Here is a 13,668-nt window from a genome sequence, read left to right as displayed (position 1 = left end):
AAATGTGATAGTGCAGTCAAATGACACCAGGGTGGACATACGATATCATTCATTAGAGCAAGCTTAAATGCTCGAGTGTATACAACTACATTACGTGACATTATCAGGATACATTTAAATCATTGAGTTATGAAGTGTCAAGGATATATACATATATAACAAGGGTGGTACCATACTTGAAATAATTCATTTAACAAGCAACATACATTCTTAATTCCGCAACCACCTTATTTATAACGAGGCATTAAACAAGACATCGTTTGCGAACACTTGCTGCTCTATACAAAGACGACCACACCCACAACGGGGGTGAAACAGTACTACAACAATTAATGGTTTTCACCATTCACTACGTATACATATCTACGCATGCACCCCTATATCCATGTAACTCGCATTGAACAACGACCACTCACACACGCCGCACAAGTTATGATTAATCCATGTACTTGTGGACTCGTTGGGATATTGGATCCCGCACCAACATGCTTGCAACCCCTTTGGCTGCAGCTCAGAGGTTGCTAAGAATGCTAAGAGTGCCGCAAAAGAAAGGACTTCTATCAGGCTGGTTTAAAGTGGCCAAAACAAACCCACTCCACCACCGGCCATTTGGAGCCGTGGAGGTCACGGCTGGGGCTCAACCAACGCGGACTTACCAACCCAGCAGCTGCCTCGGTGCCATGGGCACACCTCGCAAGAGCAGCAGGGCCCAAAAGTGGGAAGCACTGCTGAACCGACCAAAAGTGGGCAGCACTGTCATACGGTGCAGAGACCGAACCAAGGAGGAAGGACAACAACTATGCTATCCTGCAACCCGCAAGAGCCAAACATTGGGACAGGGTAGGGGCTGGTTCTGGAAACGTCTAGGAGTGGTTCCTCAACAAACGAAAAGCAGCCCAAATCTGGACTGACACAACTCATAGGAGGGTTGGACAAGGCATCCAAACTGGACTGGCTCAGTCCCCTAATGAACAGGGCCAGGTCTGGACCGATTGGTCCAGACCATAGAGGATGTGTTTGGCTAAAGCACGGTCTGGACCGAGTGTCCAGACCCTAGCTGGGCTCAGCCAGCACCAAAAAGGGGAGGGGTGCAGGCCCAGCTGCCTGCACCTAGCAACAGCCTACCCGCAACATGGTTGCGGTAAGGTCTGAAACAAAAACCCGAAAAGGTAAAAAGGCTGAAGAGGGTTAAACGCCCCAATAAAACCTGCATGGGCCAGCCTTTGACAGGTCTGGACCATTTTGGTCCAGACCATGTCAGGCCAACAGCAAACCGACCCACACCCACTGGGTTAGATGGGTCGGCCAGTGTTCACGCTGAACCAAGGGGGGAAAGGAAAATGTCCCGGCTGGGGCGGTCTAGGTCACCAGCTGCTGGACACGTCCAGCAGCCTGGACACACTGAAACAACTCAAAGAAATCATAGCAGAAATAAATGGCCATGGCCTTCATGGCCGGCCAACCCTAAAACTGAATGACCAAGACAAAAAAAGGGGAAATGGGCCTCTCAAGCATGGCTCGGCCTTCTTGACCTAAACCAGCAACACCCAACAAGGGTGAACTCGGATAAGGAGATTGCTGGGCTTAGGCCGAATTGTCGCCTCCTCGCCAAACGCACCAATACCTTAGACCAACCTTAAGGGTTGCGCATCCAGCCGCCAATGAAGAAGAACAATACGCCATAAAACCAATGAAAAACCATGGGAAAAAGAAGGGTCTTCAACCCCTTTCGCAGCTAGTGGCATAATGAAGGAAAAACAAAATCTTGATGGCATGCTCAACTGAAATCTTAACACTATGCATGCAGCCTATTCTCATGAGATACATGAATGAGAGATTAAGAGAAGTTGAAATGCTTATTCGAAAACCAAACCTTAATGTATGCGAGTTGATCAATTAAATCAACACATAACAAAGGAAACTCGAAATGCTCTTAGACGAGAACCCATGTTGCGATATGTGAAAGAATAACTCACAAAATGCAATAAAAGGTATGCACTTATGCTTAGTAAAAATCCACACACACCATGCATTTAAACATACCCATTTGAACTCCATAAATTAGAAATAAAACATGTATTACTAACTCACAAAGGCACATGAACAAGTATGCATTTGTTCAAACAAAATCCACACAATGGATGGGAGGAGATGGTGTCTCACCATCGAGGCTTTAGTGGAGCTGGAGGTAAAGGGGGTTCACGGCTGAAACAAGGAGCTGCAACAAGGTATGTTTCTCACACCCTCTCAAGTTCTCTCACACACGGTTTAGAGAAGGGAAGGAAGTGGAGGAGGAGAGAGAAGCTCTTCAAGAGAAAATCGTCTAAGGCCTCCTCTTTCTCTCTCTTCTCAACATTAAATAGTTAGGGTTAAGGCATCAGACGGCTGGGATTAACCCAGCTAGGATGGAGGGCTAAGGTGCTCCACTCCCCCCTCCTAGAAACCCACGTCCAATGCATGTAGGTGTTCTGAAATCATTTCAAATCCTTTCAAAAATGCCACTATAAAAAACCATAAAACTTAAGGAAATAACATGGGCTTCCCCTTGGCTATTCCCAATCGACTTCCAGCGTTTGAATACATTTGAAAATGTTACAAAACTACCATGGGGCGCCAGCCCCATGCTCCTTTGAAAAATGCGCCCCCCTCATAATGCTTCATAATGGCTCTTTTTGAAAAAGCAATGGCCAATAGTGGCCTACCTTTCAAAATCCATGCAAAAGTTTTCAAAATTGCCACCCAGCTGGTCAAACCTTGACCAGCTGGTCAACCAAGACTAAAAACATCCTCTTCGGAGGACGCCCAATGGGTTTGGGTCCTCTCCGAGTTGATTCGCTCCAAATCCAAAAATTGCCATATGATATATTTCAGAACTGCGCTTAATTACTGCATTAGAACATCAATTTAATTTAATTAAATCATTCAGTTCTCTAAATAATCTCAATTAATACGAAATGGTCAAGGCCTTTCAATATAATAACCTTTCATTTGCGAGAATTAAGCATATTATGATTTCGGGTCCAAAACTCGTAATTGACATGCAATGACGAGGTTTTTACCTCGTATAGGTCCCAAATTTGGGGACAAACTATAAAAACAAATTATAAATCGACCCTTAAAATTTTAAAGCTTAATTCGTCCAGAATTAGGCACTTCTTTCTTACATAGTATATTTACGCGATTTTCAGGTCGCGTGTACAAAGTAGAAATACAAGGCACAGCCAAAATTTACTTAATTATGCAATAAAACCTCATAATTATACAAAATCACACATATCAACACTAAGTAGGCAGTAAACTCCTCAAAAATATTTGCGAACCTTACAAATTGGATCACTATAATTTTTCTTGCAGTCTTAGAACACATATATGTATAATTAAATCCCTACATTTTTTTTGAGAGCATTAGAATACATATATGCATGATTGAATCACTATAAATTTTTTTTGACAATTTTAGAACACAAATATGCATCATTGAATCACTATGAACATTTTTTAACAGTTTTAGAACAAATATATGCATGATTAAATCACCCAAATTTTATTTTGACTGACTTAAAACACTTATATGCATGATTGAATCACTATGAAATTTTTGTGACAACGCTAGAACACATATCTACATGATTGAATCACTATGATTTTTTTTTGACAGACTTAGAACACATATATGCTTGATTGAATCACTATAAAAAAATTTTGACATCCTTAGAACACATATTTGCTTGATTGAATCACTATGAAATTTTTTTTATAGCCTTCTAAAACATATATGTATGATTACATCACTATAAAAAAATTTTGACAGCCTTAGAACACATATATGCAAGATTGAATCACTATGGAATTTTTTTGACAACCTTATAACAGATAGATGCATGATTGAATCACTATGAGATTTTTTTGACAGCCTTAGAACACATATATGCATGATTGAATCTCTATGATATTTTTTTAACAGACTTAGACTACATATACGCATGAATGAATAACTATACATTTTTTTTAGAGCATTAGAACACATTTATGCTTGATTGAATCAACATAATTTATTTTTGACAACTTTAGAACACATATCTACATCATTGAATCACTATGAAATTTTTTTTAGAGCCTTAGAACACATATATGAATGATTAATCACCGTGATTTTTTTTTTAGAACCTTAGAACACATATATGCATGATCGAATCACTTTGAGACTTTTTTGATAGACTTAGAGCACCTATATGCATGATTGAATCACTATAAAATTTTTATGACAACCTTAGAACACATATCTCCATGATTGAATCACTATGAAATTTTTTGACACCCTTAGAACACATATATGCATGATTGAATCACTATGATTTTTTTTTGAAACCCTTGGAACAGATATAAGCATGATTTAATTACTATAAATTTTTTTTGACAGACTTAGAACACATATATGCATGATTGAATCACTAAATTTTTTTTTGACACGCTTATCACACGTATATGCAGAATTGAATCACTGTGAATTTTTTTTGACAGCCTTAGAACATATATATCCAAGATAGAATCACTCTGAAATTTTTTTGACAGCCTTAGAACATATATATGCTTGCTTGAATCACTATGGATTTTTTTTTACTGCCATAGAAAATATATATGAATGATTGAATCACTGTGAATTTTTTTTGACAACCACAGAACACATATATGCATGATTGAATCACTATGAAATTTTTTGACAGGCTTATCACATGTATATGCATAATTGAATCACTGTGAAATTTTTTTGACAACCTTAGAACATATATATGCAATATTGAATCACTCTGAAATTTTTTTGACAGCCTTAGAACACATATATGATTGATTGAATCACTATGGAATTTTTTTGACAGCCATAGAACACATACATGCATGATTGAATCACTGTGAAATTTTTTTGACAACCATAAAACACATATATGCATGATTCAATCACTAAGAGATTTTTTTTACTACATACAATACATATATGCATGACTGAATCACTATAAATTTTTTTTTACAACCTTAGAACACATATATGTACGATTAAAGCAATACAAATTTTTTTTGACAGTCTTGAACTTATATGCATGATTGAATTAATTTGAAATTTTTTTGACAACCATAGAACGCATAAATGCATGATTAAATCACTATAAGATTTTTTTGACAGCCTTAGAACACATTTATGCATGATTGAATCAATACAAAATTTTTTGACAGCCTTAGAACACATATAAGCATGATTAAATCACTACTAATTTTTTTGACATCCTTAAAACAAATATATGTGTGATTGAATCACTATGAATTTTTTTTGCAGCGTTAGAACATATACATGCATGATTGAATCACTATGAAATTTTTTTGATAGCCTTAGAACACATATATGCGTGATTGAATCGCTACAAATTTTTTTTTTAGCATTCGAACACATATAACCATGATTTAATTACTATGAAATTTTTTTGACATACTTATAACACATATATGCATGATTTAATTACCATGAAATGTTTTTGACAGAATTAGAACACATATATGCATGATTGAATCTCTATGAAATTTTTTAAAAGCATTAGAACACATATATGCATGATTGAATCACTACAATTTTTTTTTTACTGCCTTAGAAGACATATAGGTAAGAATGAATCACTCTAAATGTTTTTTGAAAGCCTTAGAACTCATTTATGAATGATTGAATCACTATGTAATTTTTTTGACAACCATAAGACACATATATGCATGATTGAATCACTATGAGATTTTTTTGTCTGCCTTAGTACACATATATGCAAGATTGAATCAAGACAAATTTTTTTTGACAGCCTTAGAACACAAATATGCATGATTGCATCACTATAAAATTTTTTTGACATCCTTATAAGAAAAATATATTCATGATTGAATCACTATGAAATTTTTTGACAGCCTTAGAACACTTATATGCATGATTGAGTCACTATGAAATTTTTTTGACAGACTTAGAACACATGTCTGCATGATTGAATCACTATGAAAATTTTTGAGAGCATTAGAATACATATATGCATGATTGCATCACTGTAATTTTTTTTTGATAATCTTAAAACACTTATTTGATTGATTGAATCACTATGAAATTTTTTTCTGACAACCTTAGAACACATATATGAATGATTGATTCAATACGAATTTCTTTTGAGAGCCTTTGAACAATATATGCATGATTCATTCACTATGAAATTTTTTTGACAACCATAGAACACATATGTGCATGATTGAATCAATAAAAAATTTCTTTGACAACTATAGAACACATATATGCGTGATTGAATCACTAAATTTTTTTTTTGAAAGCCTTACAAAAAATATATGCATGATTGAATCACTATGAATTTTCTTTTACTACCTTTGAGCACATATAACCATGATTTAATCACTATTAAATTTTTTTGTCAAACATAAAACACATATATGAATGATTGAGTCTCTTTGAAATTTTTTTGACAGCCTTAGAACACATATATGCATGATTGAATCACAATAATTTTTTTTGCAGCCTTAGAACACATATATGCATGATTAAATCTTGATAATTTTTTTTTAGAGCATTAGAACACATATATGCATGATTGAATAACTATAAATTTTTTTTGACAACTTTAGAACACATATATGCATGATTGAATCACTATGAAATTTTTTAGACAACCTTAGAACACATATATGCATGATTGAATCACTATGAATTTTTTTTTATAGTTTTAGAACATATATATGCATGATTGAATCACTAAATTTTTTTTTGACAGCCTTAACACACTTATATGCATGATTGAATTACTATGAATTTTTTGGGACAACGCTAGAACACATATCTACTTGATTAAATCACTATGAATTTTTTTTACAGACTTAGAACACATATATGCTGAATTGATTCACTATAAAAAAATTTTGACAGGCTTAGAAAACATATCGGCTTGATTGTATCACTATGAATTTTTTTTGATAGCCTTAGAACACATATATGAATGATTGAATCACTGTAAAAAAATTTTGATAGCCTTAGAACACATATATAAATGATTGAATGACTATGAATTTTTTTTGATAGCCTCATAACACATATATGCATGATTGAATCACTATGTGATTTTTTTGACAGCCTTAGAACACATATGAATGATTGAATAACTATTATTTCTTTTTTACAACCGTAGAACACATACATGCATGATTGAATCACTATGAGATTTTTTTGACAGCCTTAGAAAACTTAGATGCATGATTGAATCATTACAATTTTTTTTTGACAGCATTAGAACACATATATGCATGATTGAATTACTATGAATTTTTTTTGACAGCCTTCGAACACATATATGATTGATTGAATTACTATGAATTTTTTTTGACAGCCTTCGAACACATATATGATTGATTGAATCTCCATGATTTTTTTTTTACAACGATAGTACACATATATGCACGATGGAATCAATATAAATTTTTTTTGACAGGCTTAGAACACATATATATGTATGATTGGATCACTACAACATTTTTTTGACAACGTTATAACATGTATATGCATGATTGAATCACTACACATTTTTTTTGACAGCCTTAGAACACATATATGGGTGATTGAATCACTACAATTTTTTTTAGAGCATTAGAACACATATATGCATGATTGAATCACTATAAATTTTTTTTGAAAACCTTAGAACACATATACGCATGATTCAATCAAAATGATTTTTTTTTTTACATCCTTAGAACACATATATGCACGATTGAATCACAATGAAATTTTTTGACAGCCTGAGCACACATGTATGCATGATTGAAACACTATGAATTTTTTTGGCCAGACTTAGAACACATATATATACAGGATTATAAATTTTTTTGACAGCCTTAGAACGCATATATGCATGATTAAATCACTACAAATTTATTTTTAGAGACTCAACAATTATATGCATGATTGAATCACTATGATATTTTTTTGACAACCATAGAACACATATATGCATGATTGAATCACTATGAGATTTTTTGACAGGCTTAGAACACATATATGCATGATTGAATCAATAGAATTTTTTTAACAGTCCTAGAACACATATATATACAAGATTGAATCACTCTGAAATTTTTTTGACAGCCTTAGAACACATATAGGTAAGATTAAATCACTATGGACTTTTTTTGACAGCCTTACAACACATGCATAATTGAATCACTATGAAATTTTTTTGATAGCCTTAGAACACATTTATGAATGATTGAATCACTATGTAATTTTTTTGACAACCATAAAACACATATATGCATGATTGAATCACTATGAGATTTTGTTGACTGCCTTAGTACACATATATGCAATATTGCATCAAGACAAATTTTTTTTACAGCCTTAGAACACAAATATGTATGATTGCATCACTATAAACTTTTTTTGACATCCTTACACTAAAAATATATTCATGAATGACTCAATATGTAAATTTTTTGCGGCCTTAGAACACTTATATGCATGATTGAATCACTATGAATTTTTTTTGACAGACTTAGAACACATGTCTGCATGATTCAATCACTATGAAATTTTTTTAGAGCATTACAACACATATATGCATGATTGAATCACTATAATTTTTTTTTGACAATCTTAAAACACTTATTTGGTTGATTGAATCGCTATGAAAATTTTCTGACAACCTTAGAACACATATATGAATGATTGAATCAGTATGAATTTCTTTTGTGAGACTTAGAACAATATATGCATGATTCATTCACTATGAATTTTTTTTTACAACCATAGAACACGTATATGCATGATTGAATCAATACAAAATTTCTTTGACAACCTTAGAACACATATATGCATGATTGAATCACTATGAATTTGTTTTTACTACCTCAGAGCACATATAAGCATGATTTAATCACTATTAAATTTTTTTGACAGCCATAAGACACATATATGAATGATTGAATATCTATGAAATTTTTTTGATAGCCTTAGAACACATATACGCATGATTGAATCACAATACTTTTTTTTGCAGCCTTAGAACACATATATGCAAGATTGAATCTCTATAAAAAAAAATTTAGAGCATTAGAACACATATATGCAAGATTGAATAACTATAAATTTTTTTTGACAACTTTAGAACACATATATGCATGATTGAATCACTATGAAAGTTTTTTGACACCCTTAGAACACATATATGCAAGATTGAGTCACTATAATTTTTTTTTGACAGTTTTAGAACATATATATGCATGATAGAATCACTAAATTTTTTTTCGACAGCCTTAGAACACTTATATGCATGATTGAATTACTATGAATTTTTTGTGACAACGCTAGAACACATATCTACTTGATTGAATCACTATGAATTTTTTTTACAGACTTAGAACACATATATGCTGGATTGATTCACTATAAAAAAATTTTGACAGCCTTAGAAAACATATCGGCTTGATTGTATCACTATGATTTTTTTTTGATAGCCTTAGAACACATATATGAATGATTGAATCACTTTAATTTTTTTTGATACCTTAGAACACATATATAAATGATTGAATGAGTATGAATTTTTTTTGACAGCCTTATAACACATATATGCATGATTGAATCACTATGAAATTTTTTCGACAGCCTTAGAACACATATATGAATGATTGAATAACTATGAATTTTTTTTGACAACCATAGAACACATATATGCATGATTGAATCACTATGAGATTTTTTTGACAGCCTTAGAAAACTTAGATGCATGTGTGAATCATTACAATTTTTTTTTGACAGCATTAGAACACATATATGCATGATTAAATCACTATAAAATTTTTTTGACAGCCATAGAATAGATATATGCATGATGGAATCAATACAATTTTTTTTTTACTGGCTTAAAACACATATATATGCATGATTGGATCACTACGAAATTTTTTTGACAGAGTTAGAACAAGTATATGCATGATTGAATCACTACACATTTTTTTTGACAGCCTTAGAACACATATATGGGTGATTGAATCACTAAATTTTTTTTTTGAGAGCATTAGAACACATATATGCATGATTGAATCACTATAATTTTTTTTTTAAAACCTTAGAACACATATACACATGATTCAATCAAGATGATTTCTTTTTTTACAGCCTTAGAACAAATATATGGATGATTGAATCACTATGAAGTTTTTTGACAGCCTTAGCACACATGTATGCATGATTGAATCACTATGAAATTTTTTGGCCAGCCTTACAACACATATATGCAAGATTGAATCAATATAAATTTTTTTGACAAGCTTAGAACGGATATATGTATGATTAACTCAATACAAATTTATTTCTATAGACTCAACAATTATATGCATGATTGAATCACTATGATATTTTTTTGACAACCATAGAACACAAATATGCTTGATTCAATTACTATGAGTTTTTTTTTACCGGCTTAGAACACATATATGCATGATTGAATCAATAGAAATTTTTTTAACAGTCTTCGAACACATATATACAAGACTTAATCACAACAATTTTTTTTGACATCCTTAAAACAAATATATGCATGATTGAATCAGTATGAATTTTTTTTACAGTCTTAGAACACATATATGCATGATAAAATCACTATGAATTTTTTTTAACAGCCTTAGAACACATATATCCGTGATTGAATCACTATAAAATTTTTTTGAGAGCAATAGAACACATATATGCATGATAGAATCAATATAAATATTTTGTGAAAACCTTAGAACAGCCTTAGCACACTTATATGGATTATTGAATCACCCTGAAATGTTTTTTGATAGCCTTAAAACATATATATGCTTGATTGATTCCCTCTGAATTTTTTTTGACAGCCTTGGAACACATATATGAATGATTGATTCACTATGAAATTTTTTTGACAACCATAGAACACCCAAATGTATGATTGAACCACTATGAGATTTTTTTGAAAGCCTTAGAACACATATATGCATCATTAAATCAATACAATTTTTTTTTGATAGCCTTAGAAGACATATGCATGATTGAATCACTATAAAATTTTCTTGAAAGCCTTAAAAAACATATATAAATGATTGAATAACTAAAAACATTTTTTGACAACCATAGAACACATATTTGCATGATTGAATCAATATGATATTTTTTTAACAGCCTTAGAACATATATATTCATGATTGAATCAATACGAAGAGTTTTTGACATCATTAGAAAACATATATGCATCATTGAATCACTATTAAAAAATTTTGACAGCCTTAGAACACATATAAGTAGGATTGAATCACCGTAAAATGTTTTTTGATAGCCTTAGAACACATATATGCATGATTGAATCACTCTGAAATTTTATTGACAACCTTGGAACACATATATGAATTATTGAATCACTATGAAAATTTTATGACAACCATAGAACACACATACGCATGATTGAGTCACTATGCAATTTTTTTGAAACCCTTATAACACATATATGCATGATTGAATCAATACAATTATTTTTGACAGCCTTAGAACACATATATGCATGATTCAATCACTATGAAATTTTATTGACAGCCTTTGAACACATATATGAATGATTGAATCAATGTAAAAAAAATTGACAACAATAGAAAACATATTTGCATGATTGAATCCCTATGAGATTTTTTTAACAGCCTTAGAACACATATATGCATGATTGAATCAATAAAATCATTTTTTGACACCCTTAGAACACATATATGGTTGATTGAATCACTAAAATTGTTTTTTTGACAACCTTAAAACACATTTATGAATGATTGAGTCACTATGAAATGTTTTTGCTACCATAGAACACATATATGCATTATTGAATCGCAATGATTTTTTTTAAAGCATTAGAACACATATATGCTTGATTGAATCACTACAAAAAAAAAAAATCACAACCTTAGAACACATATCTGCTTGATTGAATCACTATGAAATTTTTTTGACAGCCTTAGATCAAATATATGAATGATTGAATCACTATGAATTTTTTTTTACAGTGTTAGAACACATATATGCATGATTGAATCACTATGAAATTTTTTTGACAACTATACAACACATATATGCATGATTGAATCACTATGAGATTTTTTTGACAGCCTTAAGACACATGTATGCATAATTTAATCAATATAATTTTTTATTGACAGCCTTAGAACACATATATGCATGATTGAGTCACTATGAATTTTTTTTGCAATCTTAGAACACATATATGGATGATTGAATCACTATAAAACTATTTTGATGCCCTTAGAACACATATAAGCATGATTTAATTACTATAATTGTTTTTAACTTACATAGAAAACATATATGCATGATTCAAACACTATAAAAATTTTTGATTGCCTTAGCACACACATATACATGATAAAATCAGTGTGAAATTTATTTGACAGCCCTACATCACATATATGCATGATTGAATCACTCTAATTTTTTTTTGACAGCCTTAGAATACACATATGCATGATTGAAGCACAACAAAATTTTTTGGACAGCCTTAGAACATATATGCAAGATTGAATCAGTATGAAATTTTTTTGATAGCCTTAGAACACATATAAGCATGATTTAATTACTAAGATTTTTGTTTGATAGAGTTAGAACACATATAGGAATGATTTAATTACTATGAATTTTTTTTTACAACCTTGGAACACATATATACATGATTAAATCACTATGAAATTTTTTGATAGCCATAGTATACATATATGCATGATTGAATCACTATGAAAGTTATTTGACAACTTTAGAGCACACATACGCTGGATTGGATCACTCTAATTTGTTTTTACAGCCTTAGAACACTATGCTTGATTGAATTACTATGGAATGTTTTTGACAGCCTTAGAACACATATATAAATGATTGAATCACTGTGAAATTGTTTGACAGTCTTAAAACACATATATGCATGATTGAATCACTATGAGATTTTTTTGACAGCCTTAAAACACATATATGCATGATTGAATCACTATGATTTTTTTTAAAAGCCCAATATATAAGCATGATTTAATTACCATGAAGTTTTTTTGACAGAGTTAGAACACATATATACTTGATTTATTTAGTATGATTTTTTTTTGCAGACTTAGAACACATATATGCATGATTGAATCACTATGAAATTTTTTAATAGCATTAGAAAATATATATGCCGGATTGAATCACAGTGATTTTTTTTTTATAGCCTTAGAACACATATATATAAGTTTGAATCACTCTAATTTTTTTTTTACAGCATTAGAACACATATATGCACGATTGAATCATGGTGGAATTTTTTTGACAGCCTTAGAACACATATATGCATGATTGAATCACTATGAGAATTTTTTTACTTCCTAAGAATACATATATGAATAATTGAATCACTATGACATTTTTTTGACAACCATAAAACACATATATGTATGATTGAATCACTATGAGATTTTTTTGACAGACTTAGAACACATATATGCATGATTGAATCAATAAATTTTTTTTTGACAGCCTTAGAAAACATATATGCATAATTGCATCACTATAAATTTTTTTGACATCCTTATAACAATTATATACAT

The sequence above is a fragment of the Nuphar pumila genome, chromosome 4, assembly GCF_984573655.1.
Source record: "Nuphar pumila chromosome 4, dmNupPumi1.hap1.1, whole genome shotgun sequence".
Classification (NCBI taxonomy): domain Eukaryota; kingdom Viridiplantae; phylum Streptophyta; class Magnoliopsida; order Nymphaeales; family Nymphaeaceae; genus Nuphar; species Nuphar pumila.
This window is presented reverse-complemented; position numbering follows the sequence as displayed.